General features: G+C 42.8%; 1 non-coding gene across 1 annotated transcript; it reads left to right on the top strand.

Moving 5' to 3' along the window:
- The first annotated feature begins 16234 nt into the window (after nt 1–16234).
- Nucleotides 16235–16364, top strand: LOC115065104. The gene has a single exon (XR_003844907.1). It is a non-coding gene; the product is annotated as a small nucleolar RNA SNORA75 (small nucleolar RNA).
- Nucleotides 16365–19143: the final 2779 nt, after the last annotated feature.

Below are 19143 nucleotides of genomic sequence, written 5' to 3'. Positions count from 1 at the left end.
AGACAGGGTTTCTCTGTGTAGCCCTGGCTGTCCTAGAACTCACTTTGTAGACCAGGCTGGCCTCGAACTCAGAAATCTGCCTGCCTCTGCCTCCTGAGTGCTGGGATTAAAGTGGTGTCTTTCTTCTTGCAAGGACAATAATCACACTGTCAAGGTCTGACCATATGATCTTAATCACTTCACGTTGCTGGTTGAATTCCCTAAAAGACTCATGTTTTGAACACTTCATCCTCAGTTGGTGATAGTGTTTTGAGAAGCTATATAAACTTCAGGGGTTCGAACCTAGGTGGAGGAGTGTCAGTGGGGATATGTGTCTGAAAGTTATAGAGTATCAGCAGTTCCTTCTGCTATTTCCTGTCTGCTGTAAAGTGAACAGTGTTCCTTATCCATATGCTCAGACTGCTATGAGTTTCTGCACAAGTGTATATTTAGAAATGGGACCTAGTGGGAGGACTGAACCCTCTGAAACTGTAAACAAAAATCCCCACCTCTTACCATGTGACCTTACTATGACATCTTTACATTGGGAATCACTCTCCTATCTAGAGGACACTGTATGGGCCAATTCATGCACATTTTTATTATAATTAGCCTTTCTTGGGAACTATTATAGTATTACATTATATAGTAGACGTAGTGTATATATATGTTAGTAAAATATATCTTAGGCATTTAACCTTTGGTTTATGTGCCCTATCTATTTAATCCCCTGGACTATAAACCATTAGCTCCAGAATCATAGTATGCCACTGCCCCTTGAGATGACTGAACACAAATCCCATGGGAAAGCTTGTAAGGGCTTACATTCTGTGACTGATAGAGCAATTAAAAATCTGACTTCCCCTTTTTAGATGATGCATTCTATCCTCGTGCCTCGTGTACCTGATCTTCTAGTACAGTTCCTATGACAACGTCTCTCTGCAATGTTTTTCTGTTCTTTCCAAATATCAACGGTACTGTGTCTCTTCCTGTTCCCAAACAAATAAACAAAAATATATCAAGTAAGCTCTTAAGTGAAGGGCTGCTTATCTTTAGAAAGGGTAAATCTCAAAATGGATCCAAAATGCCTCATGAACCAAGGCAACAAATTCCTTTGGAGAGTTTCCTTAAATGTTAGAAAGCCTCATCTGCACTCAGTTTGCAGCACAATTATGGGTAACGTGTACAAAGATTAGGTGATCATGAGGCACCATTCGATGCAAAAAAAGACAGGTACATTTGAGTGCTGAGGCTTGAGATGTGTTCCTTGACATTTCTTTTGTCTTTGCCATCTGCTCGAATTTTCATAACCGTAGTGTAGCACGTCAACAAGGGGAACTTTCTGTGCACAAAAGAACTCTAATTTATAGCCAAGGGATGAATTGGCATATGAAATGTGCTAATGGAATTAATATCCTAAGAACGGAATAGACAGTATTCAAAGTTATTTTTCAGAATGTAGATTTCCTGTCCAGTGTGCATGCATGCACACACACTCAGACACACACAGAGAGAGAGAGAGAGAGAGAGAGAGAGAGAGAGAGAGAGAGAGAGAGAGAGAGAGAAGGATTTCTAGATTATATGGTATGTCTTTTAAAAAATAAATTATATATCTCAAAAATGTCAGTATTTTTAAATCAAAATCAAACTTACTACATAGCATTTAGAGGAATTTTAATTGGGAAAATGTATGGGGCTTAAGTTATGTAATATGAGAAATTAGGTGTCTCTATTTTTGCAGAAGTAATATAAGCAAATCCCTGCCTGGGTCACATATCCAGACGGGATGTGTGGTGTCCCTCGTCATGCACCTGTCTCTTCCGTGAGATCCCTTCAGAACGATGCTCCTCGGGGTTTCAAGTGAAGGGTCCAAGTCTTTGGAATATCCAATGGTGTCTGCCTGATTCCTAGTAAATTCCTGTTTGCTCAGTGATACAGCCTGGGATATCTTTATCACTTCCAGGTAGCAATGATGACAGATAGCCATGCAGAGCTCCAGTGGTTGGAGCATCCCAGGGTGGTCCACACCTAGTGACATTTGCAGACCAGTCACTGCAGATTCTCACTGCTCTCTAGCACACTTATAAGGAGAAATGTACCTAGATGTCTGTCTGCCACTCTGGCATGTGTCTTTATTGATGTGCTCATGGATTTGCATGCAAACATTTGTACTAACTTCCAGGCTCATCTTCCCACCCCCCACCCCAGTGTTGAGTAGACTTGAAGGTTTTTTGTTTTTTTTTTTTTTTTAGGGCAATTTAAAGTTCACATTCAAACTGAGTAGAAACTGCATTGTTCACATATGTCTCTTACTTTCCTATTTCCCGTTATCTATATTCTACTGTCTGTATATTCTATTATCTATATTCTACCTAGAATATAGAACTATCTATATTCTACTGTAAGGAGGTATTCTTGTTAAAACTGGTGAGTATACATTATTCATTTAAACTACTGGTTTAAAAAAAAAAGAAGGAGGTCATCACAGATGTAAAGACATCGTGGGCATTCATTTGAGGTTTCAGAACCTCTTTGTTATGCTGACTCATAATGACTAGAATCTACCATTATTTGGGAAAACTTTATCATTTTAAAATTTAGTTTGATTATGTTGAACACTAGTGCTGAACTCTGGTTTGATCTGGTCTGCTTGGGCTTAGGAGCCTCATCCAAAACAATGTTTCCTTTAAACTTGAACATGACCCACTGTCTATGGCTTGCAAGAGGTTCCATTCGATGGATGAGCATTCTGACTATTTTATGACCTAAATCCAAGAGTAATGACAAACCGAAAGTTCTCTCTGCTTTGCTACAAATCCTGAGAGCTTTTCCTAGTCTGTTCTTTTCGGCTCATCTCCTGGCAACCCCTGATCTTTCTATTACTTCCTTTATAACTTTACACAATTAATCTGCAGTTGGCTCCCTAATTTTGACGGTTTAACTTACAATTTTTGAATTTACAGGGTTCAGAAAAATTGTGCATTCAGTAAAGACAGAATTTTGAATTCTGACCTTTTCCTGGGCTAGTAAGCAGGAGGACATGTTCTCTCTTGCTGTGGTAGCAGCTCGTGGGCAGGCACACACCATTAACTAAAACAACTGATACTCTTCAGTGTGCTCCGATAATAAATGGAGATAATTGGTAGGTGAGGTAAGGTAAAGGCGCTTTCACTGTATGATATTTTCAGCTCACAAGGGCCTTATTGGGTCATAACCCAAAAGCAAGGAGCACTCATAGTTAGAATCATACAGGATGGAACATCGTTTGATTAGTTCAGTTTGCTTAATGATACATATCTGCTTTCTCCATGTCTTTTTTATGGCTGGATAATTCTTTTTCTCTGAATAACAGTTTGTCTTTCAGCTCACTGTTCTCTGAGTCTTGTTTATTCTGAATAAAGATGCTATTAACATTTGTGTGCAGTTACGACACGGACAAAAGGTTTTGACCCAGGTAGAAATGCAAAAGCAAGACCGCTGTACTGTGTAGAAGGAACTGTTCCCACTAAGATTGCTGTGCCATTTTTCACACCCACCTCACCCCCATCGAAGATCAATAGCTCCTGTTGCTCCAATTCCATTATTAGTGTCCTGGGGTTTGGCCATCCTAATAGATATCCAGTAGTGTCTCATCGTTTAACTCTGCACTTCCCTAATCACACAGGAAAATCAGCATTTTCAAAGATGGTGTCTGTCCTACACATTTGACTTTTTAATGGGGTAATTTGTTTCCTCATTGTTGATTTTTTATAATCATTTGATTATAAAAAAGATTGCAAAGATTTCCTTATGGTCTGTAGTGTCCCAATCTTTTATTTGTGCTTGGTTATTGTCTTTATTTTTTGAGATAGCATTTCTCTTTGTGGCTCTGGCTCTGTAGACCAGGGTGGCCTCTAACTTGGAGATGCACTTGCCTCTGTCTCCCGAGTACTGGAATTAAATGCATGTACCACTGCAGCCCAGCAGTTTCTCATCCTTATTGACCACATTGTTTCCTTTTTCCCCAATGTTAGAGTGCTTTTCTCACGATGCACCATACGTGCACCACATGTGCCTGTTGCCTACAGAGGCCAAGAATGGGCATCTTGAAACTAGAGCTACAAAGGGTTGTGAGCTGCCACTTAGCTCCTGGGAGCTGAAGCCAGGTTCCTCTGCCAGAGGACCAAGCTGCATCCATTTCCAATGTGAGAAGGTGCGGTTGCTTGTGTATCTGAATTATTCATTTATTTACTCCTTCATTTATTAAATGTGTCATTATTGAGTAGCTGGTAATATGGAAGACTGTGTCAGAAGTATTGACGACAGCACAAGGGATGTGCATTTGCCTCCAAGCCATATGGCCAGAAGTATCACATCGCCTGCCTTCTCTAAATTCACTAACCTCTACTCCGTCTGACTAAAGCAAAGCACTGATATCTCTTCAATGTTCTAGTTGTCTTCCCTGTTGCTAGGATAAAGCGCTCCTAACAAGAACAACTTGGAAGGAAAGGATTTTGTTTTTTGTTTCTGTTTCTGTTTTGTTTTTTGTTTTGTTTCAGCTTATACATCCAGGTCATAGTCAACCACTGAGGGAGATCAAAGCAAGACCTCCAGTAGGAACAGAAGCAGAAAACATGGAGGAACATTACTTACTGGCTTGTTCCCTTGCTGATGCTCACAATCTTTTCTATACCCTCCAAGCCAACCTACCTGTGGATGGTACCACCCCCCAGTGGGCTGGATCATCCTGCATCAATCATCAAGACAAACCCTCACGTAGGAGGCCACGGGTCGTTCTGATTTGAATAATGTGCCAACTGAGATTCCCTCATCTCTTTGATCTTTTCCTGGGCTATTAAGCATCAGGACATGTTCTCTTGTCATGGAAGGGAGCTCGTGGACAGGCACGCACCATTAAAAATCAAACAACTCATACTCTTCAGTGTGCTACGATAGTGAATGGAGATAATTGGTAGGTGAGGTATGGTAAAGGCGCTTTTGCTGTATGGTATTTTCAACTCACAAGGGCCCTATTGGGTCACAGACTCTAAACTGTGTCAAGTTAACAGTAAAAATTAAATCAACACTCCCCCGCCCTCATCCCTTGCCACATAAAACAGGCAGGAGAGCTGGCCCTGCCCCTCACTTCCTGCAGCACTTGGGGGACCAGGCCCTGCCTGTGGGTGTTTCTGTTGAGATGGCCTGAGGACATGAGCGTAGGAGAGCTGGCTCTGCCTCTTGTCTGCAGTGCTGTGACCATGATGAGGGAGAGACACCCTCCTCCCCTCCCTTATTCCTTACCACCTATGGCAGACAAGAGAGCTGGCCCCTGGGGTCACGAGAGTGGAAGAACTGGCCCTGTACCTCGCCTGGACAATAGGGTCGAGCTAACCCTGGTTGTGGGGTTGTCCAGTGAGCCAGCCCCTAGGGTGGCAAGAGAGCCAACAAGCTAACCAGCCCTGATACCTCTCAGACCCAAATCCAGGGCTTTGAGCCAGCCCACCTAACATCTACCCCATCAATGAAGTACATGAAGGGGCTGTTTTTACAGATGCAAGACGGTAGGAGAGGAGTCCCCATGAGGTCCTGGAATTGACAAAGTAGCAGAAGCCAGAGGCCTCGTACCAGACCAACAAGTCACTGCAATGAATACTTGCAAGCAAAGACATAGAGGCAAGAGGATACACTGTAGGACACACCGTGACACAAGACGGCTTCCACAATTGGCTTTTTTCCCTCTGTAGTGGGAGAGGCTGCAAGGGTGGAGGGAGGGTACAAGGGGAGAGGGAGATTAGTGGGATTGGAATGTATGATGTGAAGTTCACAAAGCATCAATAAAACATTTCTTTTTTTTAAAGAATACTTTGAGATTCATAGTGCTATTAAACAGACTATTCAAGAACTGCTGTCTCTTGTTATACCGCAACATACCCTCCTGGCTTTTATCTTGACTATGTCTGTGTGGCTCTATGAAGGAAGATGACTAGAAATATTTGAAAATTGCTCAGAAAAATAAAATTAAAGAAACAAGATGTGGGGCTGGACAGATGGCTCCACAGTTAAGAGCACTGACTGCTCTTCCAGAGGACCTAGGTTCAGTTCCCAGCAACCACATCATTCACAGCATTCTATAACTCCAGTTCCAGGGGATCCGACACCCTTACAGAGTCCTATATGCAAGTACAACACCAAGGCACATAAAATAAATCATTTAAAACATTTTCTAAAGATCCTGAGATACAGAAAAATAAAGGTTAGTGTCGCGACCAGCCTTGACCAGAAAGAAAGATGTGACTCCTGAGATACTTCTCAACAGCACTTTATTCAGGAACACCTTTCATGATGTTACAGGGACCCCAATGGACCAGGGCGGCCGCCCTATATACTGGAGTGTTCACCACCTGGGTGCTCTGTGCCTTCTTGTCACCACAGGATAGGCTAGGAAAGGAATCACCTCATTACCATAAGGCTGGACAGTGAGGGCTGTGCTGAGTCATGGCTATGTAGAACTGCACATGTCTGTCCTAAGGCGGCAAGTGAGTTGCTTACCAGATGGACAGCAGAAGTCAGCGCCATCTTGTAATGGTACGTATGGTATGGCGTGCTACATCTCCCCCTTTTTGTTTTATATGCAGATCACACACTTGACACATGCGAAAGACCATGTAACTCTGTAAGGGAGCAACCTCAGCTGTTGGAAGGGTACCACATTGAAGTGGAAAACATGAGCCACTGGTCAACACATGGGTGAAGATAGAGGTCTGATTCCCCAAAGATGTGAAGGAGAAAGGGCTTTGTACAATGCCTTCATCTGGGTTCCTCACCCAATGAGACCTTGACTGGCACCTGTGTCAGTTTTCTGGGGAAAGGTTCTTGGAAACTACCTTTATGCAATCAGACATATCCTCCAGAGGACGTTAAACTAGATACTAGCTGCCCTCTGTGCAGTGCTTAGCCTTGCATCCCATGGTTATCTGGTTTTCCGGGTGATAGCTCTGAGCAGGCAAACCCGCCCCTTCTTTTAGCAACTGGTTGTCACATCCAAAATAGAGCACTGGTCTGTACTCTGCTCCACCATCATTCATACTCATGCACACAGGGGTGAGATTTTAATCTCCTTTTAGTGAGGCAAGCCACACAGCGGGCTCTTCTCCGCTGTCCATTGCTACAAGGGCCTGATAGACCACAGCCTTATGTCTGGCATAATCCCTTTTTAGGCGACAGAAACACCATAGGCAGATGAACGCAGCCAGACACATAATAGCAGCCATGGCAGCCATGCCCACCCACTCCTTAATCCAAGAAAAGGTTTGGGTGATCCATGATGTGAAGTCTCCAAAGTAACTGGATCCAATCTTGTTGCATTGATTGAGGCTATCTGTGGTCACCAGTCTACAGGTTGTCATCAATGTCAGCATTAGAGGGAGGGTCCACATTGTGTTGTGATGATTTTCTTGTCAATCTCTCAGGCACCCAAACAGGATCTGATCGGTTCTGTGGAAAAATACAAAGCACTCCCCTAGATCTCGTGATCACAGGATCTGGGCCATACCATATGCCAGACAGGATATCCTTCCATCTGACATAGTCATTATGGACACTGATCTGGCTCATGTGCCGATCTGCGGCAGAACGGCCAGCATCATCAAGAATCAAAAAATGTAAGGTGAAGAAAGCAAGAGATAGTTGTTCCTTGGGGGTATGGCCTGAGCCTATTCCCCCTTCCTATGTTTGTATGATTTTTTTTTCAGTGTGCAATGGGCATGTTCAATGATGCCTTGTCCTTGTGGATTATATGGCAAGCCAGTAACATGGGTAACCTTCATTTGTGTGCAGAAGGTAGCAAAAGATTGTGCCGTATATGCTGGACCATTATCTGTTTTTAATTGTTTTGGTTTACCCCACGCAGCCCAGGCCTCCAAACAGTGGGTGATGACATTGTGGGTCTTTTCACTGGTCATAGGTGTGGCATGTATGACACCAGAACAGGTGTCTACAGAAACATGGACATATTTAAGTGTCCCAAAAGAAGGAATATGTGTCACATCCATTTGCCACACCTTTAATGGCAGAAGACCTCGAGCATTTATTCCAATATGCGGTGGGTGTAAAAAAGTAACATATTCTCTGCATTCAAGGACAATACTGGGAGCTTGAGCTCAAGAGATGCCAAATTTTTGTTGGAGGGACCTGGAAGGCACATGAAATTGTTGATGAAACTGCCGTGCCTGCTCTATTGGCATGGCAAGGAAGATAAAATTTTGTCGTGTGCTCCGATCTATGACATCATTGCCTGCGCTTAAAGGGCCAGGCAAATTAGAGTGAGCTCGAATATGTTGAACAAAGAACTTATGATGTCGAGCTCTGATAAGATGCTGTAGTTCACCAAAGAGTGAGCTCACAGTGCTAGATGGTTTAATAGCTCCTGCTGTTTCAAGCATCCGTACAGCATTAACTACATATGCAGAATCGGAGATGAGATTAAAAGCATCAGGAAACCTTTTAAACACCTCAAGAACAATTTTTCATTCTATCACTTGAGGGGAATCAGGAGAATATTGAAACAAAACTGGTTTAGTATCATTAATCATATAAGCTCCACAACCTGTTTTTGACCCATTAGTAAAAATATTAGGAGCTCCCACTAAAGGTTTATGGGAATTAACCTTAGGAAACACCATTGGATGTTTTCTATAAAACTGTAATAAAGGATTTTTAGGATAATGATTATCAAAGACACCAGAGAAGCTACACTTAAGAATGGCCCATTCATCCACCGTAGCACACAATATCTCCACTTGGTGGCTGGTATAAGGGAGAATGATGCTACTGGGGGGTTTACCAAAATGTTGAATGCATGATTTGACACCTAATAAGGCCAGATCTGCTATGGCTGTAGGGTAATGTTCCAGTGTCTTAGCGGGGGAGGACCTAGGGTAAGGGGTTACTCTGTCACAATAATCCTGAGGGTTGTGTGGTGGTTTTCAAAATGCACAGCAAGATATCCATATCTGGCTGAACTCGGGCTAGGGCTGCATTTTGTAATTGTGTCTCTACTTTGCTCAAAGCTATGCGGGCTTCATTAGTGAGACTTCTTGGCAAATTAAGATCTAAATCGCCCCTTAAAACATACAAAGGTTGAAACTCATGATTAGGAAGCTTTAAATAGGGGCATAGCCAATTAATATCACCTAACAATTTTTGAAAATCATTTAAGGTTTGTAGTCTATCTTTTTTGATGTTTACTTTTTGTGGTGAGATGGACTGTAATCGAATCTGTGTTTCTAAATATTTACACATTGGTCCTTTTCCTAATTTTTATAGTCCCTACATTTGCTTGCGGAGGGTCAGGACCATATCTATCATTTTCAGGGTGCCCTGCCTCGTCCTCCAATTCTTCCTCCTCACTGCTACTGAGCTCTGTGTCATTTTTTTTCAAGGTCAGCTCCCTAAGGGAAGGGTAAAGCAATGACCCCTCCTCCACTAGCTTTTGCTCCTCTTTCCCTTAGCTTTGGTTTCACTTTCCTTCTCCTTGCACAAGGCTGTTTCAAGCAAAAGCAGCAACAAGTACAAAGAAAAAACAAAACCAACACTACCACTGCCAGGGCCAAGTAGCTAAGGAGCCAGGCCAACATAACTACAACCTAGTAAGCTTTAATCGTCCCCAAAATCTGGGATCCTTATAGCCCCAATCCGGGGACCTTATCACCTCCTTATCTCCAGAGAACCTTATCATCCCTCCGTCCTGGTGCTGAAGAGTTCTGGATCTATGAGGGTCTTCCTCGGGTCCCCCATGGGCCACCAACTGTCGCGACCGGCCTTGACCAGCAAGAACGACGCATCTCCTGAGATCTTTCTCAACAGCACTTTATTCAGGAACACCTTTCATGATGTTACAGGGACCCCAATGGACCAGGGCGGCCGCCCTATATACTGGAGCGTTCACCACCTGGGTGCTCTGTGCCTTCTTGTCTCCACAGGATAGGCTAGGAAAGGAATCACCTCATTACCATAAGGCTGGGCAGTGAGGGCTGTGCTGAGTCATGGCTATGTAGAACTGTGCATGTCTGTCCTAAGGCGGCAAGTGAGTTGTTTACCAGATGGACAGCGGAAGTCAGTGCCATCTTGTAATGGAGTATGGTACAGCACGCTACAGGTTAGGAAACTTTTAACAAGTCAAATTAAAATATGTAAGCTGTAAAACAAATTCACTGATTAGTATTTCAAGTTTTCCTTCTTGGTGCTGTGATTCCAAACTCCTTGGCATGGCTACTTAGACAAAGCTACACTTGTTAGTGTTCCTGCCCTGTTACTTGCTGCAGACAGTGCCCACTAGCTCTTACTGAGTTTTTACAGGCACATTTTAGATAGAGCCATTATTAAAAATAAAATGACTTAAATGTTCCCTGCTGGTCTGGCATGGCGCTACACACCTTTAACCTCAGCACTCAGAAGGCAAATGCTGGCTGAGCTCTGTGAATGTGAAGTTAGCCTGCTCCACTCAGTCACTGGCCAGCTACGGCTGCACGGTGAAACCCTGTCTCAAAACACCAAACTGACGAAATAATAAACTTCCATCATTTCCCTTCATCCCACTGGAAAAATCCTGTCCCCGCTGGAGATCTCAAAACACGTGCAAGGAGATGTGATACATCGAATCGGCCACTGCTCCTGCTTCATGGCCCCACTCCAGTACAGTCCCGCCTGCCTATGGACTCGTCAATAAGGTTTCTTATTCTCGGTTGCCTCTCTTGCTAGCTGGAGGCTTGGCAGGAGGTAGGGATTCAATAATAATTTTGTGAGTGAATGGAGGCTAAAACATTTTCCCTTTCTGATCTCTTTACATCATCCCTCTACCCAGAAGCACTCGATTTTTCCACGCATCACCCCCTCCCCCAAACCTTTATACTCCTAGAAACCTGAGCCCTTCCATCCTTTGATCAATCACTATCATGATGGTTTTGTTTCCCTCCCAAAGAGGTCCGGCTTTCATTATCCTGGGCTCCTTGCTGGAGAAAGTCTTTGAAATGCAGATAAAAATATAATAACAGGAAGTGGCCTAGGAGAGATGATGGGTCATTGAGTTATGGCACCAGCTGCCAAGTCTGATGACCTAAGTTCGATCCTGGGACCCAAGAGCAACGCCCAAGGTTGTCCTCTGACCTACACACACACACACACACACACACACACTGTACACACATAAACACACACACATACACACAGACACACACACATACCATACACACACATACACACACCATACACACACATATACACGCACACATATACACACACATACACACACATACATACACTGCACACACACACATAAACACACCGTACACACACACATAAACACACCGTACACACACACATGGGGTATGTGTGTGTATAATTGTGTAAACAAAACTTTAAATATGGGGCTGGAGAGATGGCTCAGTGGTTAACAGCACTGACTGCTCTTCCAGAGGTCCTGAGTTCAGTTCACAGCAGCCACATGGTGGCTCACAACCATCTGTAGTGGGGTCTGATATCCTCTTCTGGTGTGTCCGAAAAGAGCAATAGTGGTGTACTCATATGCATAAAAATATAAATAAATAAATAAATAAATCTTTAAATACAAGAAGTTTAGAAACAGATAATGGTACAAATTTCCTCAGGTATAGAAATGGGATGAATTACAATGGATTAGAATCTAAGCAGCTCTACAGGGATGTGTTCTGATAGACAAGGCTGAAATGGAAGGTCCCCTGGTTGGAAAACCCACAGAAGGTTCTTTTCCCTTCAAGATAGAAGTGGATATGGGAATGGCTGACATGCATCATTGTTAAGGAGTTGCTTAATGCAGAACTGGCCAGGAGAGCTGCCCATTGCCTGCATACACCTAGAAGGCACATTTTGAATACCCTTTAGAACATTCTGGAAGATTCATGACATAAATGTACCAAGCACTGGGGAAAAAAACAAAATAAAACAAAACAAAGGTTGAAACCCATTCTTTTTGATTTCAGACTATCCAACCTCAGACAGAGAACTGCTTGACCTAACTTCTGGTTCCACAAACAGCTTTGGGTAAATAGTTATTGCTTTGCCCCAGTCTTCCTAGAACAAGAACCAAATGTCCCTAAGGGCACCAAATGACACCACCACCCCACTGCCAAGCTGGCGTCAGCCAAGAGATAGGCTATTTGCAGAACGTGCCCGCCTCTGCTGTGCGTGGGCAATAAACTACCAGGAAGACGAGCGCTGCCTGCCTGGAGACAAGGTTGCTAGGTGCCTCTGAAGTAGTGAGGCGGAGAGGTGTGCAGTATTGCCCCCCACGCTTCTTATTTTACACAGTGACAGTTGCAGCCTGCAAACAAAGGTGACAGCAGCGTCTATAGTGTTCGGAATAATGGCCAGGCAAGGGCCCTGTGGGGCCGAGGGAGTGGAGATGAAGCTTTCATGGATGGGGCAGAAGAAAGTAATGACATTTGGTTTCACCGTAATTGCTTTAAGCAGCCTGTGTGAGAACTAATTATGAGGTCATCTGGCTCCAGAGAAACCCCACCTCTTCCCTTCTCTAGAATGCTACGAAAATATCAGCATTGTGTCACCACCCTGGCTCCCATTGGCAGGCAGCCTTTCTTAAAGAAACCAGCAGGGTCTGTCTCTGAGCTCCTGCTTCTGAGCTCTTCATAGACCTAGGGATTCACATCTTTCTGTTACAAACAAAACATCCCTGGTGCTCTTTCCATCTGGAAACTCAGTGCTGCTCTATTATCATATCACAGAGACACTGCTGATTTTAAAATACAGGAGTGATGAGTTAAGGAAATGAAGCCTATGTTGTAAGCTTTACATCCTGTTGTTGCAAGATCCAGGAGGGGTTCTGGATTTCAGATAGAATGCTAATTGATACTTTGTCTCTTTCTGTCCCTTACCAGACTCTCATGCCCCTCAAGAGCCAGATACTTTTGCCCAGCAAGCTGAATGCATACCTCTCAAAGAGGACAGAATTAGTGTTGCAAGTCATCAGGGTAAGGCTGGGATTCCATGACAATTTTAATCCAAATTAAAAATCTATACGAAAATTAGATAAGATACTTGCTTGTGTATGCCTGCAAGGTGCAGGTTCTAGGTCAGCTCTGAGAAGGAGGGGAGCTGTCAGATGGTGGTAGGGGGAGCAGGACTTCAGACCTGACATGGAGCCTGGCCTGGTCCTGAGGTGACGCTTAGTATGCAACATAGATTCTAGAATATACAATGGTAGCATGAAGGTTCCTTGACCTTTCTACCTCAGATTTAACTAGCAAGTCAGGGGGAAATAACTCTTCTCCGTAGAGTTTCTGTAAGGATGAGGACCATGCAAATGCTTACACCGTACTTGCAGGAAGTGATACAAGATAAAGGTTGGCAAGTGTCCTAGATGTGCCTCTGCTCTCAGAGTCTCAGAGTGCCTCTGCACGAAGCACTATGGGGGGTTGGTTACAAAGAGGTACACTACGTGACTTTCCTCTTGTAAGCCATCATAGTGTGGTGAAATGGAGGCCGTGAGGAGTATGGGGGCTGGTTAGTATTGTCTGAAAGAAGCAGTAATAAAAACAACACTGCCTAATGAAATCAGAGCTCTCTCTGTGTAACTGCTAGGCAGGGTAGGGATTCGAGAGAAGGGGGAAACAGTGAGACAGAACAATAGTTTAGGCCACTAGAGAGAAAAATAAACAAACACTGATCACAAATGTGGCCTGCCAACTGAGAAGATTTACCCAGAACTCTTACTTAGACTTAACAGACTAAAACATTGAAAAGATGCTTGTTGTATTTTACACAGATTTCTAATTGTTCCTAGAGGGATGGATTCTAAATTAATTGGGGGATTGCCATAGGTCAGATCTGTGCTGTCCCCCAAAGATGCACATGTTAAAGATTTAGTTCACAACTCACTGCTGTTGGGTGGGAGCTGCATCTGGTAGGCAGTCCTCTAATCAGTGGCACGCAGCACAGGAGAAGATGGCCCTCACATCTGTCTCTACCTTTCCTTCTGGACCACAGGAAGTAAGTAGCTTGCTCCCACTATAAATTGACCCTGGCCCAAAGGCTGAAGCCTCCCAAACTGAGCCAACATAAAAATGTTTCCTTTCTCAGGTGATTAACTCGGGTATTTGCTTTAAACTTAAAGAAGTCTGATACTACAGGGTTACCTCTGAAAGGTCATAAGCATGTGGGAGGGGGGAGTTAATTACGGCACAAAGAAGACTAACTGAACATACTTGATTTTTGAAATTCCATTAAACATAATGGAAATTTAGGCAAACAAATCATAACCATAAGAGAAATAAATAATAGAAGAGATAATAGCATGGAAAGACATGAGTGAAAACATATTAATGTAGCTGATTGAAGAGGGCTTCATCCAAGATGGTGGTGCAAAAGGTAAGATGGCACTAGGGACGCCTGAGTCTTGAGAACCAGTGATGCTGGGTACAGCTAGACAGAAAATAAACACAAGGCCAACGAATTAGAACTCCAGGTCCCCTGCGTGTTCTCTAAACTGTAGACTAGAGGTTTGTTTTGAACGACAGCGAAAACAGAAGGCTCGAGAAGAGGTGAGAGTAGGAAAGCAAACAGAAAAGATGAAACCCATTCTTGCTCCTTCGTCTCCCTCGTCCACCGGGCTTCCAGTGTACTGGGAACCAGAGCTGACTTACAGAGAGGAGCGCAAAGTTCTTTCTCCAGTGAACTCACCCCAGATGAATTAAAGAAATGCCAATATTTTCCCAACACTCATGGCGAGTAGACTGAGCTTAGTCTTCCTGCAGCGGGGCCAAGAAGCCTTCATCCTAGCCTGTTCGTGTGGTATATGGACTGAGCAAGCCTCAGTTTCTTCTTCTACAGGCAGGGCAGACTACCTGTCTTCTGAACTCCTTCTTCAAAGAGTACCTGTGAAGTAAGTGAAAGTACCAAAGACCATCTATGCCACCCGTGGTTTGCATGTCTATAATCAGTATTTTATGGAGTAAGGTAGAGCTTCTACGCCGGACTCCAAGTTACTTACCACAGAGAAGCTTGCTTCAGTGCCTCAGAGTCAGTATCGGAGATCCTTACCACAACAGTATTCACAAGAGAAAAGCTGTGGCACACAACAGAGCTTAGGCGCACAACAGAGGAGTGGATAAAGAAAATGTGATATAATATACAATGGACTATTTCAGCCATAAGGGGAAAAAAAAAAACAAACAAACAATTTGCAGGAAAATGACTGCAGCTGGAGATGATCGCATCAAGTGAATTGAGGCCGTCTAAGTGGGACAAAGTTCATGTTTCTGCCCATCTATTGATTGTAAACTTTTCAGATATACATAATATATGCCTGCATAAGGCATGAAAGGAGAAGAGAACCCGCCCTGTCTAGGAAACAAAGAGGTCCAATTAAGGAAAAAAAAGAAGGGTGGGGGGAATATTTTCAATGTATGTTATATACTGGAATGAAAATAACCTAATGCAACACAGTATAATAAAAATGTTACAACCCAAAACACACAAGAATACCCAAACACCCATGAGCCAATGAGAGATAAATTATTGTGTCAATAAATGTGGAACTATATAGTAAGTAATCAAAAATAACAAAGAAATTAAATAAATAATCAACCATAAAAATAATAGGTTTCAGAATACAGTCTAGTGGTAGGCTACTAGGATTGCACGTGCTGAAACCCTTAACACCTTAAGAGATGCAGTAATAAATTTTAAGATTTCAAAACATGTTTGACCAAAGAGGTGGGTCAGAGGTTACGAGTACTTGCAAAGGACACAAGTTTATCTCCCAGAATTCACATTGGGTGACACAACTGCCAGTAACTGCAACCCTAGGGGTCTTACACCTGTGGGCAAAGGCACAGATATAAACATACAATTTAAAATAAAATAATTATTTGGGATTTCAAAAAAATAAGAAAAGACTTTAAAATATAATTAATTGCATACATTAGAAATTAAATAGCAGGGCTAGAGAGATGGCTCAGCAGTTAGGAGCACCCATTGCTCCTACTGAGGACCCGGGTTCCAGTCCTACCACCCACCTGGTGGCTTACAACCATGCATAACTCCAATACTCTCCTCTGATCCTCTCAGGCACCAGACACACATATGGTTCACAAATACGTGTAAGCAAAATGCTCTCACATAAAATAAAAATGAATAAGACTTTTAAACTCTTAAATATGAATATAAAAATAAAGTTAGAGAATAACCTCCAGGAAGGAAAAAGGAGAATAAGAAAAACAAAAAGATCTTCTCATTGAGTTCCTTTCTGTCAACCGGTGACAGATTATGGATTCGCACAAGAGAAGAGAGTTCACAGAGCTAGCACTTATCTTCTATTTTTGCAGAGGTATATCTGGCTGTTGTGTGAGACATTCTGAGATACTGGGTCTTTTCTTGACCTAAAGAGTACGTTCTGTGTGGTCACTTTATGTGAGTGATTTGGGGTTTGTTGTGCTACTTTAAAATGTGCTTACTTAATTTAAAATGGGTGGAAATTAATAAAAATATTTAAAAAAAAAAGAAAAGAAAAACAAAAAGATATAGAAGTAGAAAAGATGGGGATGTATGTAAATCAAAAAACTAGAAGATAAATTCATAAGCTGAACAATCAAATAACAAGAATGAGGAGGGAAAATTATTTAAGAAACATTACAAGTGAAATTTCCAGTACTAAATAACCAAGATTGAAGCAGTTCAGAGGACTTGGCTGATGGCTCACAATGAAACAGAGCTAATCACAGTCCTGTCACACTGGGACATGCACAGGCTTGGAGAGGGTGGACGTAAAGGCTGCAGATAGACATCACAGTAATGTTTTAAAGCTTCTAAAAGGAAAGTGTTTCCTAAGCTAGATGTCTATATTGGGGAATTAAGATGAGGAACTAAGAACATTTTCATCATTCACAGCACCAAAACATGTATGTCCTTTTCAGACACCTGAAGAAGTAGTAAGATAAAATTTTTAATTAAAAAGTAAAATGTGAGAGCCTCGTGGCACAGAAAGAAGTGGAAGTGTTTACATGCCATGTATGACCACTCTGGAGAAGAGTCTGAGGTCAGAATTTCCACACTTAAGACATTTATCCTTTCTTCTTGGGGATCTGCAATGGTAGATGACATGTTTGGCCAAATTCACTAAGAAGAACATTAGACAATTAGCAGTTGTTGGAATAGAATAGAAAAAAAAAAACAATGAAAAAAAATTCCAAAGATTCAACCCAAGAAGGACATATCTGTGAGTGGAAAGAATAATAATTGTTCTACAGGCCTTGGCTGTACATAATATTAGTATCATCATCGTAATACAATAATTCTGTTCTAAGTCAAATTATAATACAGCTCACTAGGAAAACCACAAATGGATTCAGGAGACAAGAGATGGGGAGGATATAGGGATGAGAGATAGAGAAATTCATACCATTCTGAAGGAGGAAGTAAGTTGTAATGGATAGTGACTGAGACAAAAAGAAAGTAAAACCATAAACATAGTAGTTGATGTAGAGGTATTTTAAACCAGCATCATGGCTGCTTTGATCACATCCAGTGACCTTCTAGGTCTGTGTGTTTTGGCTGCAATGCAGACATACCCTTGGTACACACCTTTAATGCCAAACAACGAAGATGAAGTTAGTTTGTAGAGGAAGCATCCACATTTGAAAGTGATGTCTAATTGAGAGCAGACAAAGTGATGAGTCAGAGAAAGATTTAACAGAATATGATATGCCCAACTCTCAGAGGAACAGAGAGGCGACAGAAGAGGGAGCAGTGCAGAGGGAGAGGAGATTTACCTGGAAAGTTTCACAGAGACAGGTTGCAGAGAGAGAACAAGCCAGACACAGGTGAAGACAGAATGAGCCAGAAAATAAGAGGGAGCCAGAAGATTAGAATATTTTGCTAAAGGTAGGTTGAGGCCAAGCAGAGCAATTCAATCAGAACCTGAGAGAAACCATACTGAATCAGTCAGCTTGGAGAGCTGGTTACCAATTAATGCAATATTAATATTCTGAGGGAGGTGCATATGCCCCTTTTAATCCCTTAATATCTATAGGGGACTCTCTGCCCCACTTTTGTTCATATAATTCCCAAGTAATTGACACAGAAACACTAAATGTAGTTGTAAGCCTAGACTGTGAAGGTTCTGAGCTATTCCAACCTATACCCAAACCACAAGCCTTGTGTCACTTGCAGTTCACAGCATGCCTGGCATGTTCTGTTCCATATTGAAGAGGTCAATTCAGAACCTTTGAAAAATTCCACCAGATCCCTCCCCTTCTTGAAGAAAAAGGAACACTTAGGCACCCCTCCCCTCCAGAAGGGAGAGGCCAATTACATACGTCAGACCATGTCGGGGTGTGGGGGGACACTGACCATCAGCCACCTGTGGGTGGGGGAGACCCAGAGCATGTAGATACATTGTGGACCTTTGGCCACCTACAGACAAGGGAAGTCCTTGCCACCTCACTCCCTAAAGACCAATGAGTTTAAAAGTCACACTGTTCGGGTAATCACATTGTGCCTAACGGCTGTTGATCTAAAAACTGTATAAAAACTGGCTGAATGGGTTGTTCTCTGTGTGTGCAGGGTGGCCTGAGCATGCTGGAACAATAAAACTCCTCTTGCTTTTGTATCAATCCTCGGCTCCACGTTGTTCACTCACGGGGGTCTCCAGTAAGTTAAGGCTCATCAGAGTCTTATAATGTGTGTTCTCAGGACCAGTTTGTCTTGGTTACATATTGTGATGGTTATTATAAGGTCAGACCAGAGAGTGGCACTATTAAAGAGTGTGACCCTGTTGGAGTAGGTGTGCCACTGTAGGTGTGGGCTATAAGACCCTCATCCTAGCTGCCTGGAAATCAGTCTTCCACTAGCATCCTTCAGATGAAGATGTAGAACTCTCAGTGCTTCCTGCCCCATGCCTGCCTGGATGCTGCCATGCTCCCACCTTGATGATGATGGACTGAACCTCTGAATCTATAAGCCAGACCCAATTAAATATTGTCCTTTATAAGACTTGCCTTGGTCACAGTGTCTGTTCACAGCAGTAAAACAAATGACAAATGTTCATCATCTATCCAGACTTCTGGCTTCTTCTCTCCTCCATCATATTCCCCTCCTCATCTCGTGTTCCTCTCCCTCTCCCTCTCCCTCTCCCTC

The sequence above is a fragment of the Mus pahari genome, chromosome 12 (assembly GCF_900095145.1).
Source record: "Mus pahari chromosome 12, PAHARI_EIJ_v1.1, whole genome shotgun sequence".
Lineage (NCBI taxonomy): Eukaryota > Metazoa > Chordata > Mammalia > Rodentia > Muridae > Mus > Mus pahari.
Note: the sequence above shows the minus strand (reverse complement) of the source record. Positions and strands in the feature narration are given on the sequence as shown.